The sequence below is a fragment of the Ursus arctos genome, unplaced genomic scaffold (genome assembly GCF_023065955.2).
Source record: "Ursus arctos isolate Adak ecotype North America unplaced genomic scaffold, UrsArc2.0 scaffold_3, whole genome shotgun sequence".
NCBI lineage: Eukaryota > Metazoa > Chordata > Mammalia > Carnivora > Ursidae > Ursus > Ursus arctos.
Window position 1 is genome coordinate 12307097 of NW_026622985.1, and position 26233 is coordinate 12333329.

At 40.0% G+C, this 26233-nt stretch overlaps 1 protein-coding gene across 2 annotated transcripts in view; it reads right to left on the reverse strand.

Annotated features, from left to right (window-relative positions):
* Nucleotides 1–21256: 21256 nt before the first annotated feature.
* SUGCT (succinyl-CoA:glutarate-CoA transferase) overlaps nt 21257–26233 on the reverse strand; it is a 756457-nt gene continuing 751480 nt past the window's right edge. For both annotated transcript variants that reach the window (XR_006409930.3, XR_008956284.1), the window contains one exon: nt 21257–24184. The gene's annotated coding sequence lies outside the window, so the exon portion shown is untranslated. The remainder of the gene's footprint in view (nt 24185–26233) is intronic.

Genomic DNA, 26233 nt, shown 5'->3' on the forward strand with positions numbered 1-26233 from the left:
TGATCTCAGGGTTGTGAGATGGAGCCCCATGCCAGGCTCCACATTGGTGGGGAGTCTGCTTGGAATTCTCTCTCTCCATCTCCCCCTCCCCACTATGTGCTCTCTTTCTTTCTCTAGTAAATAAATAAACCTTAAAAAAAAAAAAAAGCCACCTCTTGGTTTCATTGATCTTTTCTACTGTTTTATCAGTCTCTATTTTTTGCTCTGATCTTTATTATTTTCTTCCTTCTACTAACTTGAGGCTTTGTTTTGTTGTTGTTTTTGTTTGTTTGTTTGTTTGTTTTCCTTTTTCCAGGTTCTTCAGGGATAAGGTTAGATTGTTCGAGATTTTTCTTATTTCTTAAGGCCTGTATTGCTATAAATTTCCTTCTTAGAACTGCTTTTGCTGTCTCTCAAAATTTTGGACTGTTGTGTTTTTATTTTCATTTGTCTCCATGTATTTTTTTATTTACTCTTTGATTTCTTCATTGACCCATTTGTTGTTTAGTAGGATGTTGTTTAGCCTTCACATGATAGTGGGTTTTTTTTTCAGGTTTTCTTGTAATTGACTTCTAGTTTCATACCCTTATGATTGGAAAAGATGTTTGATATTATTTCAATCTTCTTAAATTTATTGAGACTCGTTTTGTGGTATGACATGTGATCTATCCTGGGAAATGTTCCATGTGCACTTGAAAAGAATGTGTATTCTGTTGTTTTCGGATGGAATGTTCTAAGTTCATACGGTCTAATGTGTTGTTCAAAAACAGTGTTTCCTTATTGATTTTCTGCCTGGATGAATCTATCCATTGATACAAGTAGGGTGTTACAGTCCCCTAATATTATTGTACTACAGTCAACTTCTCCCTTGTAACAGATATAAACATCTGTTAATATTTATTTTATGGATTTAGGTGCTGCAATATTGGGTGCATGAATATTTACATTTACTATATCGTCTTGTTGGATTGATATCTTTATCATTATGTAATGCCCTTGTCTCTGTAACTGTCTTTGTTTTAAAGTCTATTTTGTCTGTTATAAGTATTGCTAACTCGACTTTATTTTCACTTCCTTTTGCATGGAATATCTTTTTCCATTCCTTTACTTTCAGTCTGCATGGGTGTTTAGGTCTGAAATGAGTGTCTTGAGACAATATGTAGATGGGTCTTGTTTTTGTTTCCATTCTATCACCCTATATCTTTTTGATTAGAACATTTAGACTGTTTACATTTAAGGTAATTATTGATAGGTATTTATTTATCACCACTTTGTTAATTGTTTTCTGTTGTTTTTGTATTTCTTCTCGGTTCCTTTCTTCTTCTCTTTTTCTCTTTGCTTGTGATTAATGACTTTCTTTATTATAGGTTTTTGGTTTGTGGTTACCATGAGATTTATATATAACATCCTAAGTATACAGCAGTGTATATTAAGTTAATGTTGCTCAAATTTGAACATATTTTTTAAAAACTTCATTTGTATTCCCCCTTCATGTTTTATATATATGTTTTCATACTTTACATCTTTTTATTTTTGAGTCCCTTTAATTTTTTAGATATAATTGATTTTACTATTTTTGTCTTTTAACCTTTATACTAGTTCTATAAGTGTTTGCTCTACTGCCTTTACCATATGCTGCTTTACTCATGAAATTGTTTCCTTTCTTAATTTCTTGCTGCTAATTATGGTCTCGCCCATTAAAAGAAGTTCCTTTAAATTTTTTTGTAAGACTACTTTAGTAGTGATGAATTCTTTTAACTTTTATTTGGGAAACTCTTTATCTCTCCTTTAATTCTGAATGACACCTTATTGGGCAGAGTATTCTTATTGGACTTTTTTCTTTTAGTACTTTGAGTATGTTATGCCACTTTCTTCTGGCCTGCAGTCTCTGCTGAAAAATCTGCTGATAGCACTGTGGTGTTGCCCTTGTATATAATAAGTTTTGTTTTGTTTTGTTTTTCTCTCTCTCTCTCTCACTGCTTTTAAGATTCTCTCTTTATCATTAACTTATGACATTTTAATTATAATGTGCCTTGGTGTGGGTCTCTAGGTTTCCTGGACCTGGATTTCTGTTTCCTTCCCCTGATTAGGGAAGTTTTTAGCCAGTATTTTTTCAAATAAGTTTCCTGCCCATTTCTGACTCTTCTCCTTCTGGGACCCCCATAATGGAAATGTTACCCCACTTGATATTATTCTATTTATCTGCATTTACCTCTCCTACTGGATTTGTTACCCCTATAAGAAGGAAAGTGTATTTTCTTTATCTATCTGCTGTCTTTCCCATATAACATCAGTATGGGTCCTAGAACAGTGTCTTGCTTCTATCATATCTATATGAATATTTAAATAACATTTTTGAATAAAGAATACAGAATAAACAGATTATGTAAGTGAAAATAATGTAAGATACAAGTGATGACATTTTTAGGTAAAGAGGCTTCCTGGAGGAGGTGACATTTTTCATTTCTTTTGTCTGTGAGGACCTTGACTTATCAGAAGTGAAGGTGAAAGGCAGTCTAGTTTGGGAGAATTGTATAATGGTCTGAAGTAAAATGTTCCTTGATCCTGATAAGAAATGACAATGCTGATAGATTTCCTACTACCATAGCACAGATGAGCAAGAAAGTTTAATTCTGAGAATTTCTGTTTTCCATCCCAGGGATTTTTCCTTGGGCCATTATCACTTCAGTGGATGAAGGTACTTGCTACTTGCTAAAAATAAGCTACTAATGTTTTCCTTAGAATTACAGCACACGTCAGAAGAGACTAATGACCCAATGCTGTACTGTTTTCTTTTCATTTCAGTTGGCCTCAAACAAATAAACCTGATAAATATTATCAGAGTCACATATGCTCATTAAGGGTTATAGTCAGTGGCTATGTTTGTTTTACTGTGTAATAGATGATGAAACCATGGTGATGAGTGGACAAGCTGGGATGGTTTTCGTACTTTCCCATCTTAACACTGGAGACTTGCTCATTGTTTTTTTCACTGCCTGGTATTAGAAATAGAACAGCTTACTAAAGCACTTATTCATTTTGACATGTCTTAAAGCAGTGCACATTCACATCTTCTGATTTAGTTCAATGGTACGTGGTAGATGTTCGAAAGTTGGTCTTAAATATAGCATTGAATGTTAAGCAAGCACTTTTAGTGGCTAAACAACTAGTGGGAAAGCTTTCATATAAGAAACAGTATTCTTTAATAACTTATTAACTCACTGTAATTGAAGATTTTGTTGGTAATTATTTTATGGATGAGAGAACAAAATTTGACTCATGCTATATAAAACTTATAAAACGTCAAGGTACACTGTGCTGACCCACTGCCTTTCTTTCTTTTTTTTTTTTGTTTAAGGTTTCAGGCCAGTAAAAGAAAATAAGCACTGTAATTATTTCCTAATGAAAATACTACACATTTTCATATCAGATCTTCATGGCTTTCGTATTTTTGAAGACACTATGAAAAAATAATGAGTCTACCCTCACTTCTGTAAATTCCTATCAAAACAGTAAAATTGTACCTGTAATTTGACTATCTGTAAGGGCTCATTTCCCCTTCTTGCTCTAATCCATCCTGCTGTCAACAGTGATCTTTCTAAAATATAATCTGATCACATTACCTTCCCATGTAAAACCTTCAGTTGTCCCCTATTAACATAATCCAAACACCTTCACCTGATATATATGACTGTTCACACCATGGCCTATTTTAGCTCCTTTTTAAATTTTCCTTTCACTCAGCTGTTACTCCCCTCTTATGTAACTCACAATCACCCAGACTTCCTATGCCCTGACACTTGAAGGCTTTTGTCTTTCAGTCTTCAAATACCCTCCCCCTTATCTTCTGGGTAAAATTGTTTTCATTATGACTCCACTCAAATACAACTTCTTCTGAAATTTTTTTTTCCAACTTACCCCCTAATATCTAGTAATTCCCTTCTCTGTGCTCCCACAGTACATTCTCCAGGCATTCATAACATGACATTTCCATCACCCTGAATTTTCATTATTTGTTTTAATGTCTACTTCCTCTTGTGCTGAGAATGTTGTCTTTTTTTGCAAGTAAAATCTCAACACTAATACAATCTTTACCCCAAGCAGGTGCTCCGTAAATGTCCATTTATAACATATTTGAATAAATGAATCACAAACTGCTCCCCATGAAGAAGGAATACACCCAGAGCTCATGCCTTTTAATGCCCTCTTGCTAGTTGTAGTTTCAGACAGGAGTTCCAGACTGAAGCCAGTGATATGGTTCTGCAAAAGTGTCCAAGTAGCTTTCAGTTTCTAGTTAAAACCACATATACCCAAGAGAATATCAGGAGTGATTGCTTGAACAACCACCCCTCACTTTGTCCCCATAAAGATGGTGAACATAAACCCTTTCTTCTTTGAAAGTTTCTTTGAGTCTCTGCTGAGATGTGTTCATTTAGAAGAACAAAGGGTGATTAGCATGTTACCAGCCAGACAGCAAGAATTGTATGTTTGACAGCCACTTCCACAGGGATACAGGCCTGCATTTAGTTTCCAAACAGATTTCAGGGACCTGACTTGGCGGGGGAAGAACAGTCTTTCAGGGAAAGCTGCACAAGACCAAAGAAAACAGCCTAACACCTGATAGCAATAATGGGTCCACCAACATCTTCCAAATCTGCTCTGTAGTTATATCCTTAAAGCCATTTTAAAATAGTAGCCATCAGAGTATAGTTCTAGAAACACAGATTGACACAGATGGAAGAAGCCTTAGAGGTTATTTTATTAATACCCTTTCTTATGCAGATGTGGATGTAAGGCCTAAAAAACAAGCCCTATTTGTATAACCTATTTGGGATACAGGGAAAATATTCAAGTGCAGATAATGCACAGAGGTGGTGTTGTGATAGAGTGGACAGGCCATCAGTTCTGGATCAGGTAAGTCCTGGTTTATCGCTTAATCACCTCTATGTCCATAGGGAAATTACTTAACCTCTTCAACTGTTAAAAAAAAAAAATAGACTACAATCTTTTTTAGAGGGTTGTGGTAAGGAGCAAAGATTCTACATAAGGAACATCTAGCCCCGTGCCTGAAAAAATAGAAGTCCTCAAAAACTGATGGGTGTTATTATTGCAGTGGGAATCATGTTTGAGGTAGACTTCTGTCATTTGAAGCTACAACATCCAAATGTTCTTAGTATTTGGGAAGAACCGTGGGAAGAGTAAGGCTCACCTTCCACCGTAGCAACTGTCCGCAGGGGAGTGAACACCTGGTCAGCCAGCCAGAATTTCCTGCCTGGGGCTCTGAATGTGAAAGTCACAGGCTGCACGGACACCACACCCAACCAGGCTCCTGCTCTGCCTGCATTCTGCCGAGGACTAGGTTCACAGCCTCCCTTAGTTCCTGCATGTGCTCCGAGCCTGGCATTTTGGGGAGCTTTCCCACAGATTCCTTATTTGTTTAGGTTAAATAAACTTGATTTCTACTATTTCTGACTAGTAAGACACTCATTATATAATTCTAATAGAAAAATCCTTTCCAATCTACTCACAGTCCATTGTTACCACACTTTGCACTATATCACTTCCTCAGTAATAACCACAGCTTAATTTCCTGTGTTCGTGGTGAAAGAGTAGTCTATAAAAATCGGAAATTGTGGATGAACCACAAAGTTTACTTTAATTCACAAGGTTAAGCAAATATATACACAAACCTAGCCTTGAGAGGCATCTCTGTCTACTGTGAGTTTAGGGACTTGACCTAAATGGCAGCAAAGGAGTGTCAGAGAGTAGAAGCCCAGAAAATCCAGGCTCATCAAGTTAATGCCATTTACAAAAGAAATGATCATCTAGGGCAGGCATGACTTTGTGTTCAGTAACCAGTGATTTTTTTTGATGTTTTTATGTTGGACGGAAATATATGACAGATGTGTTGGCTCTAAAATGAATAAAAACAGCTCCTTGAATCAACAAGGGGGTAAGGGAAGGGAAGGTACTACAATACGGAATTAAATCAGAAGGGAGTAGGCAGGACAGTCTGTTATGGTTGAGGGTGGCAAGGGGATGATGTGCTCAGCTGCAGTAAGCAAGGTGGGGGTGAGGAGGCATTGGACTACAAGCAACAACCGAAACAGAAACCTGCCCTGACCCCCGCCCTAAAGGAATACAATATACAACTAGAGGAATATAAGAGGGATAAAATGCTAACAGAAACTCAAGTGGCTCCATAACATTAAAGCACATTCACATAAATTTAATTTTAAAAAAAAGAGGAAGTAGTAAGTCAGTAGCTTGTGCAGAGTTCCATCATGGCGGTAGTTCTCAACATTTTGTGTACATTATCGGTGGCTCTTGTTAAAAAATACAGATCCTTGGACCTCTTGCCCGAAAGGTGCTGCTCTAATGCTTTTTGTGTGGAGCCAGAGATGTGTATTTTTAACTGGCTTGAAGGTGCTTCTAATGCAGGTAGCATTCCTCAGTAATTGCAAAGGAGTCAAGTAAGGTTTTTTAGTTTCAATAGGTATAGTACCAGGTTGTGTTGTCCTAGAACAATAGGCTTGAGACTAGACATTAGGCATTATAGTATTATGAATGATCAGGAGTGAATTGAACTCATCTATGAAAATTCCAACTTCCTAGGTAGACTTGTTACCTGGTGATGTATACAACCCAGTGATAAGAATAACCATCATGTATTGAGCCCTCACTGTAGGCCAGATACTGCCAAGTGCTTTATATGCATTAAACAGTTTGCTCTTTAAAGAAATTCTATGAGGTTGATTTTATTACCATCCCCATTTTACAGATAAGAAACCGATCAACAGAAAGGATGAGAATCTTGGGTATCACATACTTGCGATGGTTATTTTTGTGTCAACTTGACTAGGCCATGAGGCATCCAGACATTTGGTGAAAGGTTATTCCGGGTATGCTGGATGAGATGAACCTTTACGTTGGTAGACTGAGTAAAGAAGATTACCTTCTTGAATGTGGGTGGGCCTCATCCAATCAATTGACCTGAATATAAACAAAGGCTGGTAAGAGGGAACTTTTCCTGCCTGACTGCTTGAGCTAAGACATCGACTTCCCTGGCCTGGGACTGGAACCTGCACACTTGGCTTGCCTGGTTCTCAGGCCATTGGAGTCAGATTTGACCTTCCACCATCAATCCTCATCTCCTGGGTCACCAGCTTGCTGAGGGCAGATCTTGGGACTTCAGCCTCCAGAACTGTGAGAAAATTAAATTGCTGTTGTTTAAGCCACTATGGCATTCTGTTACGGTAACCTAAGTAGACTAAGCAAGATAGATTTTGGTACTGAGAAGTGGGTGCTGTTGTGATAAATACCTGAATATGTGGAGGTGGTTTTGGAACTGAATGCTGGTAGAGGCTGGAAGAGTTTTGAGGTACACGCTAGACATGTGGACATTAAGGGCAGTTCTGGTGAGGTCACAGACAGAAATGAGGAACATGTTATTAGAAACTGGAAGAAAGGTGATCCTTATTATAAAGTGGCAAAGAACTTGACCAAACTGTGTTTGTGTTTTAGTGTTTTGTGGAAGGTAGAGGAAAGTGATGAAATTACAAATGATGAAATTGATTATTTAGCTGAGATTTCTAAGCAAAGTGTTGGAGTGGTTTGGTTCCTTCTGACCTCTCAAAGTAAAAAGAAAGGAGAGAGTAAACTGAAGAAACAATTCTAAGCACCAAGGAACCAGAACTTGAAAGTTTGGAAAATTCTCAGTCATACTGAAAAAAAATGAGAAAGCCTGTTTTGAAGAGAACACTAAGGGTGTAGCTGAACAGCCATTTGATAGGAGATCCTGAATTCTACTTAAACAGAATGGGACCACAGAGCTATTCAGCAGCACTGTCTTTCAAGCAACAGGAAGGAGTACTCCGAAGGCAACTCAGAGATTATCACAACTGCCACTCCCACCAGGCCCAGGGGACAAGGCTATGCCCAGGGGGCATGGCTGCCTCAACCTCAAAGGTCAGGACTGCCACCCTTGCAGAGAGCTGCACAGGCAGGGCCACCTGGCTGAGCCCTGGATGCTGTGCTGCCACCCCAGTGGGCCTGGAGGGCAAAGCATCAAATCAAAGAGGATTATTCTCAAGGTTTAAGATTTAATGGAATTGGCCTTGATAGATTTTAACTTGCTTGGGGCCCATCACCCCTTCCTTTTTTTCTAATTCCTCCCTTTTGGAATAGGAATGTCAATTTTCTGCCTGTCCCAGCATTGTATTTTGGTAGCACATAACTTGTCTGGTTTCACCGTTTCGCTCTGAGAAGAATTTTGCTTCAAGATGAATCATACCTAGAGCCTCACTCATATCTGATGCAGATGATATTTAGATGAGACCTTGGACTTTAGACTTTGAGTTGATGCTGGAACAAGTTAAAACTTTTGGGGATGTTGGGGTGGAGTGAATAGTTTGCATATGATAAAAACATTATTTTGAGGGTCCAGTAGAGGAATCCTGTGGACTAAATGTGTCCCTCCAAATTTTGTGTGTTAACCCTGAACCCCAATGTTATGGTATTTAGAGATGGGGACTTTGGAAGAGAATTACGGTTAGATGAGGTCATGAGGGTGAGGACTTGATGATGAGAGTAGTACACTTATCAGAAGAGGCATCTGACTATACTTTTTGGGGCACTCATGCTTGCGGGGTGCTCTCTCTCTCTCTCTCGCATGCTTTCTCTCTTCCATGTGAGGACACACTGAGAAACAATCAGCTAAGCCAGAAAGAAAGACCTCACCAGAACCCAACCATGCTGGCACCCTGATTGCACACTTCCAGCCTCCAGAACTATGAGAAATAAGTTTCTGTTGTTTACCATATATTGCCATCCAGTCTATGGTATTTTGATATGTCGGCCCAAGCAGACTGACACATAACTAGGAAATGGTAGTGTTGGGATTTGAACCCATAAGTCTAATTTGAGGACTTTTCCTGTGACTATACTACACTTTCAGTAAAACTTTTGTCTCTAAAAGATCTCTAGACAGCTAGCTTTATCCTGAAAGTATGTTTTAGTCTTTCACATTCCCCTTACACCAATGGAATAGATAAAAATGTGACTTGACTGAAGGTTCCAGGTGCTTGGATTTATTCTTCCTTCTTAAAATGTCTTTGAATGGAGGGACAGAAATTTCTCCATTCCTCCCTTCATGAAGCTGTGTAGACAGGCCACCAAGGGAAGGAGCAACTGAATCTCTCATTTCTACATGACTTGACCATATCATCAACACCTGTGTTGAAATGAAGTTATACCAGATGTAGCCTTGCCCCTGAGGGGACTGCACAGCCACGGCATCTCCAGGAGGGCCCATCGATGACACACACTCCAAGCAGCTCATCAGGCCACTGTGTGCTGACCTCCTGTGGTCTGGTAAGAACGGAGCACTTGGAAAAAGCACAAACACATACTTAGTACCGACATAAAGGTAAATGCAATAGCATTTCTGGTCTTTAGCTTAACACATACAATGTATCAAGTTCACAGGTAGTTTGAGATCAGATTTGAATCTTGGTGAAGAGTTAACTGATTGGTTATAGAGTAGAGTGACACGAATCACACTTTTTTCACATATGTGGGAAAAAGCTCCCAAGGACATTTGCATATGGATGTCTTGGAGCTTGATAATGGGAAATGCTAATGATGGATAGTTGGAAGAAAGGCAGGCAGGGACAAGCCCCCCTCCATCCTCCCCCAAGAAAAAAACCAGCCTTAAAAGGATTTTACACCACACTAGAAGGAGCCCTTCACCCTTTCCACATGATAGATGACAAAACCTGGTTGGATGACAAGCGCATAGAGGGTTAATCAGATTAAAACCGTCCACCAACAAGCCCATAAAAACCCCTAGACTTAGATAACTCCAGTGGCAACCCTCTCAGGTCCCCTCCCTCTTAGGCAGCTTTGTACTATCACTCAATAAGCTTTGCTCCCCACCACTCTTTGGTCTATCTCTTCATTCTTTGAAGTGATGTGACCAAGAACATGTGGGCACCAAAGGGAAAAAAAATCCTGTAACACTAAGAGGGGAAACCCAAGTTAAGAAGGTCCCCTTGTAGATGCAGGATTTAGTATTTCGTGGAGACATAGGCAAAGGGCCATGATGAAAAAGGCATGGGAACAAGAGACCCTAAATGTGTGGGGTCCACCACCCCTACACTTATCTCCAGTCAGGGAGGTTCATCATTCAGCTAGCTACACAAGGCAGATAACACAACATACCACAACTACAGCTATCAGCCATGCAATCTTCATGTCATCATGAAGCCATGACATCATTGTCCTGCTTAAAGCCTTTCAATCCCTCCCACTACATGAAGAAAATGTTGAAAAGCCTTGACCTGACCTGCAATGATCTGTCTTGTGCACATTCCAATAACCTAATCTCGTGCCTTCTCTCCTTTTCTAGCTTCATTCCCTCACACCAGTCTCCCCTTGGTTCCTGGAGTGTGTCTGTCTTTTTTTGCCCTGTAGCCTTGACGTATGAAGGGTTTCTTTCAGATGAGACCGCTCATCCTCTTGACCTTGGCTTAGTCTTATCCTTTTTGGTATTATTACTTCTCCAACCCAAGTCTCACCCCCTGGTTTGACGTTACTTTTGCTGTCATAACTTCCTTAGCACTCATACATTATGAAATTATTTTGTCTGTCGTCCACCTAGACTACAAGGCCCGTGAGCACTGGGACCATGTCTGTGCTCCACCCCGTTATATGTGCCTGGAATTTGGGAGGTATTTTATAAGTATTTGTTGAATGAATTAATGAGTTTAAAGTCTCTGTGACGAGAGCTGAGCTGTCCCTGTCCATGCCAAGATGTTGCAATTGCCTGATGCAGAAGTCAAAGGAGCCTGGAGAACTACCACTGCCTGACTTGCCCTGCGGCCAACTTCTTTGTGACACTTCAGCAAAGAGAAAGATGAAAGGTGTTGCCACCAACCAGGCCCACAGCATGTATCTGTGTGAAGGTAGAGGGGTACACCTGGAGGCTGAGTACGAGCCTACACTTCATATGTACCCTGCCTCAACTGTCAGTCTGCAGAGGCATGCTTTCTAGTTGGTGTGCCAAGAGCAGGGAGCCTTTGGTAATTCACACAAAGGTGCAGTAGGGGCTATCCAGGACCCTGTCAATAACTCAGGAGAGTGCAGACCTCCAAGCCAGTGATGACCAGAAAAAACTTGAGTCTCAGGCCCAGGATGGCTGAAGTTTACAGATCAAGTAGCCAACCCATTGGACCTCTGAGGCAGCCTTTGGATCATAGAAGGCCATTAGCCAGATCCAACACTAAAGCCTCCCTCAAGAGCAGGAGTGGGTGGCACTCAGACAATATCTGCCTAAGAAGGGATGTACTGGTCACCTTAATGCAGCTTGGCTTTACTTAATTTGGAGGGAAAAGCAAACACCAGGGAAACCAGAGAAATAAGACAAAGCAGAATAGCCTTGTCCTTTTTCTTTATCAAAACCAACATTCCCATGGGAAAGAGTGGCTTCCATTTACGGTCAGAGCACCAGCTTTATAAGTTAATGTCCACTTCCTTCCCTGTCAACCCCATGCAGACTGTCACCCAAGAATCCCTTGAGAAATGTTGAAGCCCTAATTCATTCTCCTTTTCCCATGCAATGCAGATCGACCTGAGTAAAATGAGGTAGCACATGCAAGTTGTTTTATGAATTTGCAAAGACTCATGACAGACTTTAAATAATCTACCCCAAGGGAAAACTAAGAGGATGGAGAAATTGAAGCTGATATTGCCATTCTCTTTAGTCATAGGAGCCCTGTCCTGTCCCTTTAATTCTGGAGCTGGCACACTGTGGAAGTCAGACCAGTAGCTCCCTTTTGCAGATGGTCTATTGCATTTGCTATTGACATTACAACCTGTTCACTTTCCTTTCCCTCCCAGCGGCAGCCAGAACATTGACCAAAGGCTCTTGGAAGAAGAAACACATTCAAGGCCATTAGTCTGTGGTTGCATGTGTGTTCGGGCCTCCAGCTCGCACTCACTCCATCCTGACAAGTACAGAAGGTGAAAACATTGCTAGACGGTCTGTTTCTGAGAGGTATCAACCTGTTGCTGAAAGATTTATCAGCAGGGAACTGTGAGGTAGGAGAAGGCCTTTACTTGAACCGAAATTGGTCATTCAGAGTTCATACTGTAACTTGATCATTTATTTATATTTTATGCACCTACCACCAAGGAGAAGAGGATGCGTGTGGGACCATTACCTCACTGAATGTGGTGTGGTCAAGTGACTATCTCATTGGACGGTGTTATAGGGACTTCATTGTGCAGCTCATGTGAATATTGCTTTTAACCCTTTGGATTCTGTGTGATCTCCAGTGAGCAGGACGAAATTAGGTTTTGCCTTCTCTATTCACCATCCACTGCAGATGGGATCCGGGATATGGCTACTGCTTCATACCCCATACACATACATATCTCTCTCCACCCACTCATGAAAGAGAATTTGGCTGGGGAAAGGTGACAATAGGCCTGGAAAAATCTAAGGATGGACCATAGCAAAGAGGACTCTTGTAAATATTAATTGCCTATGTTCATGAGATGTTCAGTGACATGAAACATATCAATGACCAGAAAAGGCAGTGACATCTTGGCACTGTTCTAAAAATCATAGTAACACCTTTGTACACAAGGCTTCACACCTGCCAGAAAGTGCTTATTCCATTTTCTCATTTAATCTATGGATATTTCTATTCTTACTTTACAGATGAAATAATGGAAGTCTAAGGTATGATTTGCCCAAAGTCATAGCACGGACCTGGATGCTTAGACCAGAGGTCTGTTCTCCAAGGTCTCCAAAACCACTTCTAAAGGTCAGTTATATGAACCCACATTTGAACTACCCAACCCTTACCCTTAAGCCAGCAGACCCCCAGTCATGATTGGTTCACATATGAAGGGGCACCTGATGATCTTGGGTTGGCCATTCAGATTGGAACAAACACAGACTTGAGCCTCTATGGAGCTAAGTTAAGTGGGGCCATGAGAGGAATGCCCATAACCTCTTGTTGCTGAACTCTCAGAAGTTACTTTTCTTTCTACCTCTCCAAGTCTTATTTGGGGTTCTCCAACATCTTCCTCTTCTTACTTAAGATAATACGGAAGATATGTGAGGTTAGTTCATTCAACACACATTTTCAACCAAGTTCTTCCTTGCCTTCCTCATGTAAGACTGGCTATACTATGTAGTTCTGGCCAAGGAGACAAAGGCATAACTCCTTGGGCTTGAGTACGGGTTCAAAAATAAAAAAGCGAAGATGTGCCTTTCCCATTTCTTGCTGACTGGAAAGCAGATGTTATGCCTGAAGGGGCAGAAGCCATCTGGAAAACATTTTTTTTAAAAAGACCAAAAAACTACAGAATCGAAAGATCACTGAATCAGGGTATCAGCCCTGGACAGCCTATGTCTAGACTTTGTAACATACATAAAAAGGAAAGATACAGCTATTAGTTTAAGCCTCTGTGAGTTGAGTATTCTGATATTTCCCAACAAAAGATGTGACTTCTTGAGCTTAGAACTGGTAGAATATTGCACTCCTTTGAAGCATATGAAACTGATTTAAAGGATTTGAACATCTCATCTGTGACAAGGGGCCTAAGAAAACCATTCACACATAGAGATCCAGAGGACTACACTGTACATGTAAGAAGGATGGTCCTTGAGATGTCCACTTCTAAATCTTCCATCCTTTACAGATTGGAACTGGATGAAGGTATCCTGGTCAGGCTTCTTTAGGTTATTTGAAGGAAAATGTATAGAAAACTTTGGGTAAAGATGGTTATTGCAAAGATAGAAGAAATGTGGAATAATCTGGAATATTGACCAGACACCACAGTAGTTCAGATTCCATTTATTACAAAGCAGTCATTTACTATCATGCAACAAATGTTTATGGATGCCAATAATAATGCCAGGTACACATATTCCATGGCAAATATGATTTATCTGCTTTCAGAAAACTTTAATATGGATCTCAAGGCACCTGATTCAGTAAGCACTTCCTATAAATTTGATGAACATCTAGGTAGTTGGGATCCACAGAAGTTTCACAGAAAAATGAAAAATAACTCAGCACAGCTAAGAACAAAAAATAATAGTAATCTGCTCTGTTGTTGTTCACCTAGCATTTGTGCTTTCCCAAGAAAAGAACTGAGAGGATTGGTCTGAGACCAGTCAGGGTGAAATACTGCTCTTGGACACATTTGACAGGTCATCTCAAAAGGTGATTGGATTTCCTCCTGCCCAGTCATAGTGGCTGTTGCTGGAGTGTTTTCATGACTACGTTAGTCTGCTTAGGCTGCAATGACAAAATAGCACAGACCATGTGGCTCCAACAACAGAAATATATTTTCTCACAGTTTTGAAGTCTAGAAGTCCAGGTCAGGGTCTGGCATGGTCAGTTTCTGGTGAGAACTCCCTTTCTGGGTTGCAGACAGCTGCCTCCTTGCTATGTTTTCACACAGTAGAGAGAGAAACCTTGGATATCTCTCTTCTTTTAAAGGCACAAATCCTATCAGATTAGGGCCCCATCTTTATGACCTCATTTAACATTCATTACCTCTCAGGCCCCATCTCCAAATGCATTCACATTGGGGGTGAAGAGCTTCAATATATGAATTTTGGAGAAGGGAGGGAAACAAACTTCTATCCATAAGAATGACTGATTCTGCCTGCCTGGAGAATACTCTTTATGAACATTACCACAAGATCAGGAAGAAAATTAGGGACACTTTCGTTCTAATTCAGCTCTTTAGACACTTTGGATTTTCCATCAAACATTCTAGTAAAAAAGGACATGCTTTCCTGGCATGGGGACAAAAATACTACACCTGGAGGTTATAGTAGTCAGGTTCTTCCTCTGCAAAACACCCAGCTCGTTCACTTCAAGGAGACACCATATATGGCCAGCAGGTAATCCATTTCAACTGATCTGTTTCCAGTGCTAGGAAACCCATGGGTGAACCATGGAGAGCCACTGCTGGGGATAAAGGACGGGGCTCTAGGTGGGATATAAAATGCTGCCTGGGATCTATACTTGGGTCTCAACACACATAAATAAAAACAAGGATTTTTCAGGTGATTCTCAAATTGAGGTCAGGGTCAGTTATTTGCATTCTCATTTAACAGAAAAAAAAAAAACAAAAAGAGAATACGCCAGGTCATAGGAAGAGCTTATGATAAAAACAGAGTTTCCCAAGCCCAAAACCACCGGCCCCAGCCACTACCAAGATGCATGCACGGCAGTCCTGTCCTATGGGAGGCCTTGGTCTAAGGACAAATCTTTCCCTTTATTTAGCCCTCTGATGGTTCAGTCTTGCTTTTAACAGTGTTAGCTACTGCTCAAGGGTCCTCTCCCAAAGATTTCCTATGTATTAAAGGCAACATACCTGAAAAAAAGAGACTGAAACTTTCAACATTAAAATTCAGATTGGCATAAGCCAAGACCCCTCAAGGAAGTATAGTAAAAAAAGTCAGAATTGCATGTTTCCACATCTGTTTTCAATGAGACTTATGTCAAATAATTGTATTCTTTGACAAAAGCAATCCAAAGAATTACTTAGTTTTTTCAGAATGCCTTGAAATGTCATTAAAATTCACCTACTAGCACACAGATACAACATACCACCTGTCCATAGTGTTAGATCAAATAAGAAGGCAGGGGCTTGGGCCTCCTGAATAGGAAGAGACTTGAGCTGCAGCAGAAGGGGAGAGGCGATGCTATGTTTAGCATTCCTGTTCCCACCAACCTGGGGCATGTGACCTGTTTTTAGCTTGACACCAATCAGAAAATGGCTCTGCTACAGTACCCTCCCTGTTAATACAAATGAGACATATCCCTGGAAAAGAGAACACCAACATGGTCTGAGCACTCAAATGACAGAAGTCATCCCTGCTAGCAAGTCAACAGCAATAGTCATTTTACAGAACACAATTGAGAAAGCAAACATGCAAGAATAAGTTTCTAAAGGATGATCTGGTAACATGTATGGAAAGTCTATAACTATGCAAACACTTTGGTTGAGTGATTTCAGTCCTTGGAATGTACCCAAAGGTTATTTCAAAATGTATAGGCAAGATATGTATTATCAGGAGAGAGCCCTTCTGCTCCTACACATCTTGCTGCATTTGCCAAGAAGGCAACATCGACCACTCTACCCAGGCCATTTCTCAGGCTTATGCTTAAGGAAGGTGACCTTAAAGGATGAGGTTACATCGCCTGGGGCAAAGAGCAGGCTTTCTTACTGCTTACATAGAAATTGATTCCCTAACCTCACTGTGTGCACAGCATCCATCTGGGCCCACCGAATCGCTGCTATGGGCTTTGGGGGCCAGGAGAACCAGTGTACAAGCAGATGCCCAGAAGTTTTGTGTCTGCCAGCACCCACAACATAGTACTTGGCTTATTTCTGAGCTGGCAAGTAGGATAAAATCAATCCCCAACCTGAATCTTAAAGCAGCATTGTTTAGTAAAAATAATGAAACTAAATGGCCTCCGAAGAGCGTTGATTAATTATGGTACAAACATACAAAAAATGTTTAAAACTATCTCAGTTTGTATCTTTATTGACATGGAGACAATATAACAGTATATTTTTGAGTAAAAAAAAAAAAAGCAGGTAACTAAGAAATGTGTATAGAAGATCCACCTTTATATAAACACATATATATTTCAGTCGTGCATAAAATTTCTGGATGGTTCCATACAAAAGAAATGTCAACTGCAGCTTTCTCTAGATGATAGACTTAATGAGTTTTACTTTCTCATCTGTATGGTCTATTTCCTGTAGTGAACATGAATTACTTGTGTAACAAAATAATATTAATTGAAAGAAAAGAACTGCTGTACAAAAAAATGTGATAAAATACTTGTTCTTGAAACAAACTGTGAACAAATAATATGCAAATACAGAGGAAAAATGCAAATAGAAATAGGACTTAACTTCTCAAACTCAACACCAAATGATCATCATCATCATCATCATCATCATCATCATCATCCAGTGAAGAAATGGGCAGAAGACATGAATAGACATTTCTGCAAAGAAGACATACAAATGGCTAATGGACACATGAAAAAATGATCCACATCACTTGACATCAGGGAACTACAAATCAAAACCACAATGAGATACAACCTTACACCAGTCAGAATGGCTGAAATTAACAAGACAGGGAAAACAGATGTTGCGGAGAAAGGGGAACCCTCTTACACTGTTGGTGGAAATGCAAGCTGGTATAGTCATTCTGGAAAACAGTATGGAAGGTACTCAGGACGTTAAAAATAGAGCTACCTATGACCCTATGTAGTGCAATTGCACTACAGGTATTTATCCCAAAGGTACAGATACAGTGAAAAGAAGGAGCACATGCACCCCAATGTTCATAACAGCAATGTCCACAGTAGCCAAACTGGAAGGAGCCGAGATGTCCTTCAACGGATGACTGGATAAAGATGTGGTTCATATATACAATGGAATATTACTCAGCCATCAGAAAGGATGAATACCCACCATTTACATCGACATGGATGGAACTAGAGGGTATTATGCTAAGTGAAATAAGTCAATCAGAGAAACACAATTGTCATATGGTTTCACTCGTATGTAGAACATAAGGAATAGTGCAGAGGACAGTAGGGGAGAGGTAGGGAGGGAAAACTGAATGGGAACAAATGAGAGAGGGAGACAAACCATATAAGACTCTTGACTCTGGGAAACCAACTGAGGATTGTGGAAAGGGAGGGGGTGGGGGGATGGGGTAAATGCGTGATGTGCATTAAAGAGGGCACATGATATATACCACTAATGAGTCATTTACCATTATATCAAAAACTAATGATGTACTATATCTTGGCTAATTGAATTTAAATAAAAAAAAAAAAAGACAAGGACAGTACCAAAAAAAAAAAAAGGGGGGGGGGCTCCTGATAGGACATAGGTCTTCATGTGGTACAGATGATAAACCACAGAGCCTGAAAGAGAGGTAATGGAAAAGTCCTTTATTAGACACTGTCCTCTTAGAACATGAAAGATGGGTATCAGAACCTACTTTTTAAAATCTACCTAAGTATGCCTAGTATTTTAATGGATATTGAGACAATCTTAGTCTTAGCTATTGTGAGTAATGTTGCAATCAACATGGGATTGGAGACATCTTGTCAATATCCTGTTTTCATCTCTTTTGGATAAATATCCAGAAGTGGGATTGCTCGGTCATATGGTAGTTCTCATTTTAATTTTTTGAGGAACCTCCCTACTGTTTTCCTTGGTGGTTGCTCCAGTTTGTATTCCTACAAATTCCTACAGCCATTCCTACAAAACTGTGCATGAGGGTTATCTTTTTTCCACATTCTCACCAATGCCTGTTATCTCTTGTCTTTTTGATAACAACCATTCTAACAAGTGTCAGGTGATATCTCATTATGGTTTTGATTTGCATTTCCCTGATGATTAGTGATTTGAGCACCCTTTCATGTACCTTTTGACATCAGGTCTTCTTTGGGAAAATGTCTATTCAGTTCCTCTGCCCATTTTTAAATTGGATTATTTAGGGTTTTTCTCTTGAGTTGTATGAGTTCTTATACACATTTTTATAATATTTTGGATATCAGCCCCTTATCAGATAATGTGATTTGCAAATATTCTCTCCCATTCTGTAGGTTGCCTTTTCATTTTGTTGACAGTTTCCTTTGTTGTACAGAAGCTTTTATGTTTATTGTAGCATTATTCACAATAGCTAAGATATGGAAACAACCTGAGTGTCCATCAATGGGTAAATGGATAAAGAAGATGTGGTATATATGTATACAGTGTGGTATTATTCAGCAATGTGAAAGGAAATCCTTCTAGTTGAGACAACATGGATGGACTTTGAGAGCATTATGCAAAGTAAAATAAACCAGACAGAGAAAACAAATACTTCATGGTATCACTTACATGTGGCATCTTGAAATAAAGAAAAGAAAAGAAAAAAAGTCAAAAGAAACAGAGAATAGAAAGTAGAAAAGTGGTTGCCAGGGGCTAGGGTGAGGGGTGGGGAGAAATATGGAGAGGTTGGTAAAAGAGTACAGATTTTTAGTTATAAGATGAATAAGGTCTAAGGATTTCATGTGAAATGATGAATACAGTTGATAACACTGTATTGTATAATTGAAAATATCTTACAATTTTATATGTCGATTACACCTCAACGAAGCTAAAATTTAACAAAAAGACAATCTGTCACATCTATGAGTTATACCATAATTTATACCTGAAGTCTGAGGCTGGCCTTCAATCTCGCTGATTCATCTCTACTTGTATGCCTTTTGAATCTCTTAGGTTCCTCCCTTCCAGCTCATCTCACTGCTCTGGCCAGAATCTTGGCCTTCCCCCATCATTTTCCTGGATATCACTACAATCTTTGAACTGGTCTGTCTCTACTTCCCATCTCTCTGGACTATCTATAACTGCTGACACGTGATTAAAACAACACATCAGAGAGTGTCACTCTCTTGCCTCAAATGCTTCCATGCCTCCCAAAGACCAACAAAATGGTCTGGCAGGCAAGGCCCACAGTAATCTGCTCCAGCTGTCTCACCACACTTCTCTCTTGTCCTCTGTGCCCAGCTCTCATTTATTTATTTATTTATTGCTCATTTCCTTACAGAATTTCCTTAGACTCATTTATTTCTTGCCCCTTCCTTACAGAATGCCCTCACCCTGACCCTGTCAGGCAAGTGCTGGTTTCAGGATTCAGCTCTTGCAGGAAATGTGTCATAACCACCTCCCCAAGTTGAATTCCCTCCTTGGAGTCCCAACTAGATCATATGCAAATCAATCAAAGCACCTACCATCCTTTGCTTTCACTTGTTTCATACCATTCTTTCCCATTGGCTTGTGGGCTCTTTGAGGAAAGGAGTATATATCTGAATTGTATTTATATTATCAATATCTAGTCCTATTCCTGACACAAAAGAGAGCATCTATGCATAAACTAAAAAATACAGTCAAAACTTAAGAGTCTTGGTTCAGTCCTAGTTAGAAAACCTTTATTCTGAAAGTTCCAAGTTAACAACCCCTCCTGACAGTCTGAATGTGTTGCCATCAATATTTTGCTGCCCCAAAAGGCATAAAGTGGATGATTCCCACCTGCAAAGAATGTTGCTTTGGAAACAGTTGTCCTGCCTGCCACAGGGCAGCCCCCTCTGCTGCCATTGGAGAGAGAACACCTTGGGAATGTCCACATCCCTGGGAGGAGAGCCAGCAGGAAGAACTGACACTGCAATAGCATATGCTGTGTGCTTTATAAGATTATCATATAGAACAGAGCACGCTAAAATACTCTAAGCTTTTCCTATAATTTATTAATGAAAACATTGAAGAACAGAAACAAATGTGAACTCGGGAAAATCAAAGCAGATGTAGAAAAAAACAGTAAAAGCCTTCAGCCCTGACTGATCCAATAGGATGTGGGACTGAATCTAGATATCAGGTTTCTATACTCCATTTTTTAAAGATTTTATTTATTTATTTATTTATTTATTTATTTGTGAGAGCGAGAGAGCATGAGCAGGGGGAGGGACAAAGGGAGAAGCAGGCTCCCCACTATGCAGGGAGCCCGACCTGGGATTCCATCTTAGGACCCCAGGATCATGACCTGAGCCAAAGGCAGATGGTTAACCGACTGAGCCACCCAGGAGCTCCTCTGTATTACAGTTAAAATGTCTCACTTGGGGGGCGCCTGGGTGGCTCAGGCGCTAAGTGTCTGCCTTCAGCTTAGGGCATGATCCCAGAGTCCTGGGATCGAGCCCCGCATCAGGCTCCCTGCTCCACTGGGAAGCCTGCTTCTCCCTCTCCCACTCCCCCTGCTTGTGTTCCCTCTCTCACTGGCTGTCTCTCTCTCTCTGTCAAATAAATAAATAAAATCTTTAAAAAAAATAAATAAAATGTCTCACTTGGAATAGGACTCTAAAAGATAGATCTAAATGTAAATTTAGAATTTTCTTTATTTCTTCAGTATGATCCCTTACCTTAAGCAAGGCATAAGAAGGTGTTTACCAAGGGGCGCCTGGGTGGCACAGCGGTTAAGCGTCTGCCGTCGGCTCAGGGCGTGATTCTGGCGTTCTGGGATCGAGCCCCACATCAGGCTCCTCCGCTATGAGCCTGCTTCTTCCTCTCCCACTCCCCTTGCTTGTGTTCCCTCTCTCCTGGCTGTCTCTATCTCTGTTGAATAAATAAATAAAATCTTAAAAAAAAAAAAAAAAAAGAAGGTGTTTACCACAAGGTCGAAATGTCGAGACAGACCCCATAACATGATAGGATTTGATAAGCTATTTCTAACATGAAGATTTTTGCCAAGAAAGGCTCTGGAACAACTAGCAACAGTGGCGTTTACAGAGCTATCTTTTAAATCACAAGCAGGACAAGCCATCCTGTCATTAAAGGTTCTTTCTCCTCCTGATACTCAGCACCCTGAGTTGGCCTCACTCAGTTGGTTAGAGAAGGAGTTAGAGTAAAAACATAACTTAGGGTCTTCTGGAAGGGACTGGGTCTTCGGAGCTCACCCAGCATCCACATAGCTAGAAGCAGGCCCTCTGGACACTCGCATCACAAGGGCTCAAGAGGAGGGCTCTGAACTCTGTTAGGTCTATAGGTAAGAGCAGCACTTGGAGTAAGAGTCAGCATGTACCCCGCAGTAGGTCTACCCCAGACTTCTACAAATGCAGCAACAGCTTTCTTGTTGCTTGAGGCTTTGCTTAAGAGAACTCTTTTGCTCCTCTTGGGTTTTTTTTCTTTTTTTCAACAATTTTATACATTATTGAGTGCTCATCAAGGTAATGTACTCTCTTCTTTTTCTATTTCACCCATCCCCGCCAATTCCCCTCTGGCAACCATGAGTTTGTTCTCTGTATTTGAGAGTCTGGTTTTTTTGTTTGGCTCTTTTTCCTTTGTTTTGTTGTTGTTGTCCTTTGTTTTGTTTCTTAAATTTCACATATGACTAAAATCATATGGTATTTGTCTTTCTCTAACTTAGTTCACTTAGTATTATATCCTCTAGGTCCATCCATGTTGCTGCAAATGGCAAGATCTCATTCTTTTTTATGGCTGGGTAATATTTATTTTTTTTAAGATTTTATTTATTTATTTGAGAGAGAGAGAGAGAGAGAGAATGAGTGGTAGGGAGGGGCTGAGGGGGAGAGAGGGAGAAGCAGACTCTTTGCTGAGCAGGAAACCCAATGTGGGACTCCATCCCAGGACCCTGGGATCACCACCTGAGCTGAAGGCAGACACTTAACCAGCTGAGCCACCAGGTGCCCCTGGTTGGGTAATATTTCATTGTATATATATACCATATCTTCTTTATCCATTCATCTATCAGTGGATACTTGGGATTCTTCCATATCCTGGACACTGTAAACAATGCTGCAATAAACATAGAGGGGTAAATATCTTTTCACAACTCATGTTTTTATTTTTTTTGGACAAATACCCAGTAGTGGGATTACTGGATCATATGATATTTTTATTTTTAATTTTTTGAGGAACCTCCATACTGTCTTCCACAGTGGCCACACCAGTTTTCATTCCCAAAAATAGTGCATGGGGGTTAATTTTTCTCTACTTCCCCGCCAACACTTGTTGTTTCTTGTATTTTTTATTTTAGCCATTCTGACAGGTGTAAGATGACATCTCATTATGGCTTTGATTTGCATTTCCCTTATGATTAGTGATGTTGAGCATCTTTTCATGTATCTGTTGGCCATATGTATGTCCTCTTTGGAAAAATGTCTATGCAGGTCCTCTGTCCATTTTTTAATCAGATTATTTGGGGTCTTCTGGTGTTGAGTTGCATAAGTTCTTTATATATTTTGGATATTAACCCCTTATTGAATATAAGATTTGCAAATATCTTTTCCCATTCATGAGTTGCTTTTGATTACTCCATTATGGCTTATTAATTATTAAACCCTATGTCATCTTCATACTCTTAGCCAGCCCAGACTTTTTATCTTGTGATCGGCTTGACTTCTTTTCCAACAGTCCCAAGGAACTTTGTTGTGTTATTTGATGTCACTTCTAGCCTCAGAAGCTGACTCCCACCTCTGAACTGGTTGGATCAGGGTTGGAAACTACATCAGTTTCTCTGCCTCCCAGAGCTAGAACCATCCACCAAATTACATACACAGAGGAAGCATAATCAACTGGTTATGATTTACTGTGCCCAGTCCAGGTCTTAGTTTAGCCCTGATAATAGGATGAGGCTGTCTTGAAGCAGTTCTCACAGCTGACTAGGCAAATGCAGTTCTATTATTCAATTCAAAGTCTCGAGTATGGTTCAGTTTGTGACTTAGTCTATGGGTGTTGTAAATGATTTGGTGTAAAAAAAATGGTTTATTTCATAAATATTTCAGAGATATCCAGATTGTCACATTTCATTCTTTATAGTTTTATAAAAGTATGTAAATAAGACTCAAATATATGGACAAAAGAAGGAATTTTTTCCAAACCTTATCATAGAATGGTAGAATGAGTATGTTTTTCATTTGGAACTTTCCTTAGGTTCATGAAAAAATAAAAGAAAAATGGGTGGGTTACATAGAAACTTATTAAGTATCATCTGTTATTAAAATTATGCCCCACGGATTGGAAATATTCATCACGTTTAGTTTTTCTTCATTGCTTTCAGTATCAGGCTCTATATTTGGGAAGAAATAGTGAAGAAGTGACTTTTTGTGGTTATTGTATTTATTTCTATATGAGAAACCATTGTTTTACTTCCAGAAATTCCCAAAATTTGAGAAAGGACATTCAAAGCTACTTAGCCAGAATTTAAACAAGTACATCATCAACATCATTTTGATTGAGGGTGGGAGTGTGTGAGATTGGGAAATGGGGAGGAGGTTATTTTATTTTAATTGCTTGGGTGTGGGAGGATCTGGTTATCAGTTTCCTATGAAATGCACTCCGTGCTGAGGGGTTCTGTGCTCGTCTTAGTCATTAAATCAAGATTCTGTGATTCTCTCATTACTTACACATGAACTTAGTGACTTACAATAACACTTCATGATCCAATCTCAACTTGCTCTTTTCCAGCTGTGACAAGGATAACATCCCCGCCCCCAGGAGCCTAGCAGCACCTTTCCCACGCCAGTGAGATTGTACTCTGGTCCATGCAGAAGTGGCAGTTACTGGGCAGCACGGGTTTCTGTAGTAATGGGAGAGAAAGCACAGGGCATGTCAGTTCTCACCCCATCTGGGCAACAAAAGGGATCTTCTGAGTAACTCCTAGGTTGTGCTTTATAGGTACTGAACCCAGAGAAGGATGTATTTGGTCATGGCCAGGGTCTTGTGCTGGTAATCATCAAATTTCCAAAAGATGGAAGAAATATGGTGGATGCGTGTGTACGTCTCTCTGAATAGGGGACAAGGAGCTAACATCTCTGGACTGGTTGAAACAGCCTCTAGAACAGTTTCACATGCTTCCTCTCCAAGCTCTTTCAACCAAGCTGTGAATCTTTTTCAACATGGCAGTCTACTGCTCTATGTTAAGGCAAGATTTTAATCACCACTTGATAGAATTATTAACTTCCAAAGAGGGAAAAGAGGACAATCCATAATCAAAAAGGAAATATTGCTATCATAGGATCACTAATATATATTTAGAGGATGAGGCAAAACAGGTTTGTTTATTAGTTTTCAGTTTTCCCATTATTGCAGAATCCTTCTCTTGAGTCCTCTCTTTCCTGGTCTCCCTTCATAGTCTTTATGTCCTGTTTCCCTCCACCTAGAACCCTGGCTCCCAACCAGCTGTCCCATTTAGCTTCACCACCTTTGGAAGCTCTGTCAAATCTATAGAGTCCTATTTATCCTTAGAAGTGGCTTTACACTTAGAAGTGGCTAAATCGTGAAAGGAGCCGAGATGCCGTTCAACAGATGACTAGATTAAGAAGTTGTGGTCCATATATACAATGGAATATTATTCAGCTGTCAGAAAGAACGAGTTCTCAACATTTGCTGCAACATGGACGGCACTGGAGGAGATAATGCTAAGTGAAATAAGTCAAGCAGAGAAAGACAATTATCATATGATTTCTCTCATCTATGGAATATAAGAACTAGGAAGATCGGTAGGGGAAGAAAGGGATAAAGAAGGGGGGTAATCACTCCTACATTGTTGGTGGGAATGCAAGTTGGTACGGCCACTCTGGAAAACAGTGTGGAGGTCCCTTAAAAAGTTAAAAATTGAGCTACCCTATGATCCAGCCATTGCACTACTGGGTGTTTACCCCAAAGATACAGACGTAGTGAAGAGAAGGGCCATATGCACCCCAATGTTCATAGCAGCAATGTCCACAATAGCTAAATCGTGGAAGGAGCCGAGATGCCCTTCAACAGATGACTGGATTAAGAAGTTGTGGTCCATATATACAATGGAATATTACTCAGCTATCAGAAAGAACGAGTTCTCAACATTTGCTACAACATGGACGGCACTGGAGGAGATAATGCTAAGTGAAATAAGTCAAGCAGAGAAAGACAACTATCATATGATTTCTCTCATCTATGGAACATAAGAACTAGGATGATCAGTAGGGGAAGAAAGGGATAAAGAAAGGGGGGGGGGTAATCAGAAGGGGGAATGAAACATGAGAGACTATGGACTATGAGAAACAAACTGAGGGCTACAGAGGGGAGGGGGGTGGGGGAATGGGATAGGCCGGTGATGGGTAGTAAGGAGGGCACATATTGCATGGTGCACTGGGTGTTATACACAACTAATGAATCATCGAGCCTTGCATCGAAAACCGGGGATGTACTATATGGTGACTAACATAATATAATAAAAAATCATTATAAAAATATATAAAAAAAAAGAAGGGGGGTAATCAGAAGGGGGAATGAAGCATGAGAGACTATGGACTATGAGAAACAAACTGAGGGCTTCAGAGGGGAGGGGGTGGGGGAATGGGATAGGCTGGTGATGGGTAGTAAGGAGGGCACGTATTGCATGGTGCACTGGGTGTTACATGCAACTAATGAATCATCGAACTTTACATCAAAAACCAGGGATGTACTGTATGGTGACTAACACAATATAATAAAAAAAAATTTTTTTAAAAAGAAGTGGCTTTAGGTTCTTCATACTTAAAATACACATGACAAAACTTTGATAATATTATCCACTTCTTATTGCATAGCCTTGATCTTCTGTGCAAAAACAACCTGACCTCTATTCTCTGATTAATTTAAAAAA